This window comes from Falco biarmicus, chromosome 2 (genome assembly GCF_023638135.1).
Source record: "Falco biarmicus isolate bFalBia1 chromosome 2, bFalBia1.pri, whole genome shotgun sequence".
Lineage (NCBI taxonomy): Eukaryota > Metazoa > Chordata > Aves > Falconiformes > Falconidae > Falco > Falco biarmicus.
This window is the reverse complement of record NC_079289.1, coordinates 30162696-30170108: the sequence shown is the minus strand read 5'-3', so window position 1 is coordinate 30170108 and position 7413 is coordinate 30162696. Positions and strand designations below refer to the sequence as shown.

General features: G+C 43.8%; 1 long non-coding RNA gene across 1 annotated transcript; it reads left to right on the top strand.

Annotated features, from left to right (window-relative positions):
• Positions 1–645: 645 nt before the first annotated feature.
• Positions 646–6902, top strand: LOC130145304 (uncharacterized). The gene is made up of 2 exons (XR_008820473.1): positions 646–698; positions 5352–6902. It is a non-coding gene; the product is annotated as an uncharacterized LOC130145304 (long non-coding RNA).
• The last annotated feature ends 511 nt before the right edge of the window (positions 6903–7413 follow it).

Below are 7413 nucleotides of genomic sequence, written 5' to 3'. Positions count from 1 at the left end.
ATTTTTGACTGTATTAAATCCTTTCCTCCACTCCCAGGTCTTCTGTTTTCCAGGCTGAAGCATTCTAGGGCATTCAGCTGTTCCTTGTGTGCAAACCACTCTGTACCTTTGACCCTTCTTGCTGCTTTTCTCTGAACCTCCTCCAGATTCCACTATATCTTTTTTAAGATGTGGGGGTGGAAGAACAACCAGGACTGTACAAAGTGTTCATGATGCAAGCCCATCATGGCTTTATATGATGGGAAATGCTGCTGAGTTGGCTTTTGGCTCAGCTGCACCAGTCTGAATGATACTGCAAAGAGAGATGGACAAAGGAGCAGTGGTGGGGACAGACCATCTGGGAAAGGGCAAAGTGCTCCCCAACAGTGTGGGAGCCATGTGCCCGGGAGGCCCCATTAACCTGGTGGGCAGAGCTACCACAGACTGGTCCTGGAGGAGAAGAGGAGGAGAAAACAGTCATGAGGCATCTGGTCCTTCTCCTCAGAAAGGCTAAAAGCCCTCCAGCTTGTAAGCTGTGATGTGCAGTTCCCCATCAATGGCTGGGTGCTCTGTGCAGGAGCAAGGGAGACAGGACACAGAATGGGCTGTTTGCCAATGGGCACGGGCTCAGACAGGGCTGGTTTGATAAAAGCAACAGACTGAGGAGGGGTAAAGACCTCAGAGATGTCTGGAGGCAATAGAGGACAACCCCTTGTCAAGTAAGTGGTCTATTACGGTCTGGTGCTGGAGCCTAAGAAAGGGACATTTATACAGGCCACCCAGGAAACAAGTCTTCTGCTGGGATTATGTCTTTTCCAGTAAATGGAAAACAAAAAGAAGGGGGTGGTGGGGTGGTGGGGGTGGAGGGATTGGGGTTGGGGGTGGAGGTAAAGAAAAAGAAATAGATGCAAACAGGGTCCCAGTTGCCAGGTACTTCATTGCTGGAACTGTTCATGCCAGTGCAGTTAGTGGTCCATATTCTGTGTATAAGCAGAACTGAAGATAGCTCTGGAAACCTGTCTTGTTTGAAGTGTCTCTGCTGTAAGCAGCAATCTCTACTATAATACCAGGTAAAGGAACAGAATTGCATTTTAACCTCATTTATTCCCCCCAGCACGTGAAACACATGTTGAGGAGCTAGAAACCACTCGTCCGTTGGATGCAAAGTCTTGGTAGTTGCCTATGAATGAATAAATGCTGTTAAAGTCTACCTAATTTTAAAATGAGTGAGGTTTTTGAAGGATAGACACCAAGTATTTGCCCCCAAGCTTGAGACCTAAGGATGCTGGGTCTCAGCTGCTGCTGTTCCAGCTGTGTCATCTCTGCCTTCAGCAAAGCTACACTGATATATCCAGCCAGGGAGATGCCCCCCCCGCCCCATTTCATCCGCGCTGCATTTGCTTTATAGTATATGGTTTGCCAACAGCTTTCGCTCTGTGTTTGTGGCTCAGTTTATCACAAGCAGAGCCAACGCAGGCGGTTCTAAGGGTGGGGCCGTGTGCTGCAACTTCAGTGTGTACAATTTCTGTTTCAGATTAAAAAGACATTAATTTCTGCTTTTCTGTGTTTTGTTTTGCAGATGGCAGGTAGCTCTTATTTACTTGAAGATGTTTTTTACATCTTCTGTTGGAGTGTTTGGAATAGAGTAGGTGGTATGAAGGAGAAGTGGGAAGAGTTAATCCAAGTAGGAGAAGTTTTGACTGCAGCTGTGTGAAAAATGGGCCAGAAAGTGTTTTATACATTTATCTTTGTTTCAACAAAGCCTATTTCTTTTTCATACTTCAAGTACATGAGAGGGGGTAGTCAACCTGAAATAGTTTATTTAATCCAAAATAGAACATCTTGGTTTTGGCCTGCTTAATCCTAATAAAAGAAATAAATAAGAAGAGTCAGTTTCTAACTGAAAACATCTTCTAAAGACCAATTTGAGAACATTTCAGTTTGAGAATGGTGAAAGAATACACATTGGCTGTAAAAAAAGAAGAAGAAAAAATATATTATTATTTCTGATCAGAAAAATCTTGTTTAAAAATAAAAATCTACCTGGGGAGAGAGATGGACAGAGAAGTTCACTTTCTGGTGCTCACAGTTAGCTCAAAGGCAAGGCTTGCTGAGCAGGAGTCTTTCCTGTGTGGAAGATCCAGAGATGCGCTCAGTGAGACAGCTTCCCCAGCCATGTCACCTGCAGCTCACAGATTTGGTGTTCTTGAGGAGCTGGGGCCTTTCAATCTACCTTTGGTGCTCCCCAATGCATGATCTGACTGATTTGAGGATGTCTTGGCAGTACCACCCCACCACAGTGGCAAAGAGGCCACCCAGGGTCCTGGGGATCTCTTCCTCGAGCCTATGGTTTAGGTAACCCTGTCCTGCATCACCTTGGTGCTTTTCTACTAGGCATAAAGCTCTCACCCGGGGAAACCTGCTGGGTTTGGCTGTTTGGTGGCGGAGCAGGGCCACAGACCCTGTGTGCATTCTGCTGCCATCAGCCCGGTGCAGGCACCAAGGCTTGGGCGGCCGAGCTGCCTTGGACAATTATTGCAGCATGGAAGCCAGATGAAATCTTGATTGAATCTAGCTCATAAAGAGTAACTCACTGAAAAGTCCTTGAGTTACTTGCACACATTTTTCTAATAAATGAGCCATGCAAATACTTAACCCTATTATTGCTTCTTAAGAGGAAGACATTAATAGTTCATCTTTAATAGTACACTTACTGAAAGGTTATCTGCAGTACATTAAAGTTCATAATGAACAATTTAAAATCAAATAAATAATCAAAGGAGGCCAAATAGGGCAGGTGAGAGTGGGAATAACGCACCAATAAACTTTCAGATTAAACATTTGGAGTGGGGGAACAAGCTTTTTCCTGCAAACGGAGTCTTGAGAAAACCTGCAGGCATCCCTGCATTTACAGGCAGGTTTCTGTCGGGGATCAGACCCATTCCCTGGGAGCTCACAGCAGCCTGCTGGATTTGCTGACACCTTGGGTGCTGTGGCAGCTCTGCTGGGCACCTTGGACCCTGTGGTCCAAAAATCTGGGAAAGAACTCAATTAATTGTTCTGGAATAAATCAGCTCCACATCTTTTTAATTTATTTCCTTTTGAAGGATAACCTGTGGCAGTCTTGCCTCTCTAGTTCAGAGGAGAAACTTTCTATTTAGTATCAGAATTTGCATGCAGTGTGGAAAATCCTCTTTCACCAACTGTTTCCACAATGGAGGCAGCAATGCAAAACCATGCCCTGGGCTTCTTACTGATTGTTGGGCAGTGCCGGTGTGTGGAATGTGCTCATGCACTGGTGGAAAGTGCAAACAAAAGGTTGTCTGAGAGCCTGGGCATTGCTGGCAGGAAACAAGGAGGCAAACTGGGCAGCATCTGCCATTCACAAGAGATGCAAACTGCCACCATCGGTTCATCCCTTTTCTGTCTTCTCATGGTGCACTCAGTGTGTTTTCCTGCTCACCCAGTCCCTGTTTCTTCCCATCTATTACAATCTACCATCTAGTAAAGCACTTTCCCTGTTTCTCTTCCCCCCTCTGTCTCTGCCCTGGGTGGCTTTCCCTCTCCCCATGAAGGCAGGTGGTGAGAGCCTGCTCGCTGCTGCCTGCTTCAGCTGCAGGGAGGGATGTTCTGCCCGGCACTGGGTGAGTGGGGCAGGAGAGGAGCAGAGGCGCTGTTGCCCAAACCTCACCCCTGCTTGAGGCTGCCGCAGGAAGGTTTCCACAGTAGCTGGGAGTGGGGGGAAGGCAGGCAAGCAGCTGCTTTTACAGATCCCAGACTCCTGCATAAGTGTTGTGTGTCTGTAGCTGGGCATGAAGCTTGGGGAGTCCTGGAGTCACATACTTCCCTTCTCCTGCTCCCTGCTGCTTATCTTCTGCCTTCCCAATTTAGGAGACACTGACTTAGGATCTCCCCCAGCTTAAAAGAAAAAAGGAAAAAAGATTGTTCTGGCTTTTGAGGCATGCGATGTAGTGTGGGAGCAGAAAACCCTTGGCGCGGCGGTCGCAGAAAGCAGAGCTGTTTGCTGAGTCAGGTCCTTGATGAGCTGGCAGCTCCGCATCGGCCGTCTGGTATTCATTGTCGGCAACTTGCAGTCTCAACTTCCTACATCATCTCTTAATCCTCTAAAAGATGTGTTTCTCTGACTCAGAGCTGAGCGCGCTCTCGCTCCCCGTCCGCTGAACATGTGCCTTTCCATGCAGTCACAACGCACTGGGCTGACCTGGCCCATGGCACCGCTGCTGTCGCTCCTGGGTGATGCCTGTCTGTCCTGTGTTTGGACCATCCACCACTGGCCTTCCTCTGGGTGGTGGGCAGATGTCTCCAGTCCATACCTGTTCCTGTGGCTGGGAAGTTTTTCCTACTGGATAAAGTATATTCCCCCTGTGCTCTTGCTCTGCTCTTGCTGCTGTATGCAGCGTGGCATGGCGGCATGGTTTCTTTGTGCTGTACTATTCCCACTAGTCTTGTCTTCTTCAGACTAAACAGTACCAGGCCTTCAGTCTTTCCTCCAGAATAATTTTTTCTTGACCTCCTTGCTTTCCCCTTGGGCTTTCTCTGCTTGCTCAAGATCCAGTGTGCTAGAAGACATAGTTATTCCTTTAATGATCAGTATTTTCTCAGGGACCCAGGAGATTTCATTGCAGGTGGTAAAAAACCTTTACATTTGAGCCAGATCGAGCTTCCTTGTTACAAAATATTGCTGTTTGCCACCATGTTCTTGGCCTGGCCTGTAATTTTGGGTGGTGGCTGCATGCGCAAAAGTAAATTAATGGAACTGGCACTAACTAGCATGAAAAAATAAGAGGGCAATGAGTTCTTGAGAAATAAATGATGTTTCTAAATCAGTATAATATCTTGGTCATTGTTTAAGAACTAGCAGATCTTCGTAGACTAGAAGGTTACATGACAGACCTTCAGTTAATGTAAATAGGTACAGCTCTGTGGTCGAGTTACGCTGATTTACATCAGTGGAAAATTTGTCCCTGTGCTGACATTTGGGGGCCTTTAAAGGAAGACTATCCAGTTTAAAAATAACGGTTCTTTGATTATTTTTTTTTCTTTAAATGAATGTTAATGTCCCAAGAAACATAATCGAAAGACAGCAGGGAAATTATTTCTTTCAGGTTTTTAATGTTTGCTTGTTTGCTGGTGTGTTCAAACTGAGCCTTTCACATCTCTGGTTATTGTTATTCACTGCATCCAGATACAGAGCATTATTATTTGTGCAGGTCTCCCTGTACCTGGAGGAAGGAAAAGCCTCTTTAAAATGGAGAAGGCAAGAAAAGAGCCCTAAAGCTGCATGAGAGATTCAGGAGAAGTGCAATGATTGAAACGTATTTAACTAACTTTATTTTTAAAACTGACTTTAGGTGGGGAACCTGCGGAGAAATTACGAAACTGTCATCATCCTTGAGGACATGTTCAAACATGCCTTCTTCTCGCAGGCCACTTACTGCTGCTCTAATCATTGGAGTTCAAGGTTATTCTGAAGAGAGGAATTAAAAGGAAGGTTCATTTAAATACTGCTATGGATAAATAAATGCTATTAGCTTCCCCATTCCCTGAGGTGTATTTTTAAATCAAAATACTGCTACTGTACTCTTTGCTGGTCCTAATTCAACCATACACTAAGTAGAAATAATGCTATTTGCACTTACAGACTTGCACAAGCAGTAGAAATGCTGTATGAATATTAGCTACAAAAATTAGAATGGGGTCATTTTTATTGCTAATTAAATAATCACTTTATGCAAAAGCAGTGTAAAATATGTTTAGTAAAAGCAATTACCACATTTAATAAACAGTTTTGTTAGAGGTCTCTTCCACTGAACTAGAATTAATTTGAAGCCCTTTAAGTCCTTTCCCTATATTTTCTCACAGTACAATGCAGCAGTTAGTTAGTGGCACAGTTGACTGATTTTATTGTACTCTAACTTAAAAGAAACAGTTATGGAATTGTAAAGTAGAAAAGTGTGCATGTCTATATATTGCTACGGTAGCTATCATTGAGATTATAACACTTAGATGTCAAGAAAATCAATTAGGAATAAGCACTGAGGAGAGTGATTTCCAGCGATGTCTGGGTCTTTTTTTCTGTTTTCTCTATGTGGGAGCACACAACAAAGTTGTTCATTGCCTTTCCTTCTCCCACCCTGTTGTTATAAACTGTTGTGTGAAATCCTGTTCGGACATTCTCCTTTTCCCGTGGCATTTCAATGAGAGTAATTGATCTCCTGGCCTTCTCTGAGGCAGACTGAGCTAGCAGAGCAGGCTCTCCTCATGTTATTTCAGGAGAATTATTTATGGCGAAAGAGCTAAGGAAATAGGGTTATTACTAAGGACTTGGGAACAGAGGAAGATGAACAGAACTGGAGGTTGTAAATTAAATAAAGAATGGGACCGAAGAAAAAAAAACAACATGGCAAGTCACGGGATCCGGTTCTGCTCTTGCTTCACACCAGTTTGCTCTACTGACCTAAACAGCTCTGAGGCGAGCTTCAGAGTCTGTGTTGTTACTGTACATAATAGATCTGAGCAAAAAAATAGATCTGGGGGAAAAAAATAAATAAATTGCAAAATACATGTGCATCCCAGGACAGAACCCCAGCTGAGGGTAAATGAGATAAATATTAGAGTTCAACAGAGCTGATTTGAGCTTTTGGAGGGTCTGGTCTGTTTCATTTTTCTCGCGTTATGAATAATTGCTAATGATGCAAACTGTTACTAAACTTGTTTCGCCATTTGGTGTATGGCTTGCTATTTTTTTGAGGGAAAAAGTACTGTATGTATTTAGCTCAATCCAATACAGAAATACCCCTCAGATTGTCTCCATTTGCTGGATTTATGCTGTCACAAAGTGAACGCAAATCTCAGTTTGGTGTTCAGGTGTTTTGAAATAAATCACTGAACTGCAGCCTTCATATCTTGCTTCTTTGACTCACTGCACAGCGGACACCCTAATTCAGCAAAGTGGCTTTTTCAGCCTGATGCTCTTCGTTGTCTTGTGGGCAGGGCAGATGAACAGACACTTTTGAGGAGAAATCTTGGAAGTCACAACTAATTTCATGTCAGTCTTTTCTTGAATGTTTTGGAAACCTGCTGTAATTTGCTGTATCTTTTATAAATCATCCAAATGATCATTGAATGGGAAACCGCAAGAGCAAGTAATCCAGCCACAAATTAACGATGAAACATAACGAACTGCCACTTATCTGTGCAATTGATATTTTCATCTGAAGGGTCCCTTCTGTTCAAATGTCTGGCTGAATTGCTTCTCCAGGATTTCTTTCAATTATTTGAATCTCTTGTTGGCCAAATAATTTTTGCTTCCTGTAGCATTTCAGATAAATGAGATTGTACCAAGAGAAAAGCAGAGCTAACACCATTCCAGTGGAGAATTTCTTGGCTCCGCAACTTGTCTTTTCTCACTTC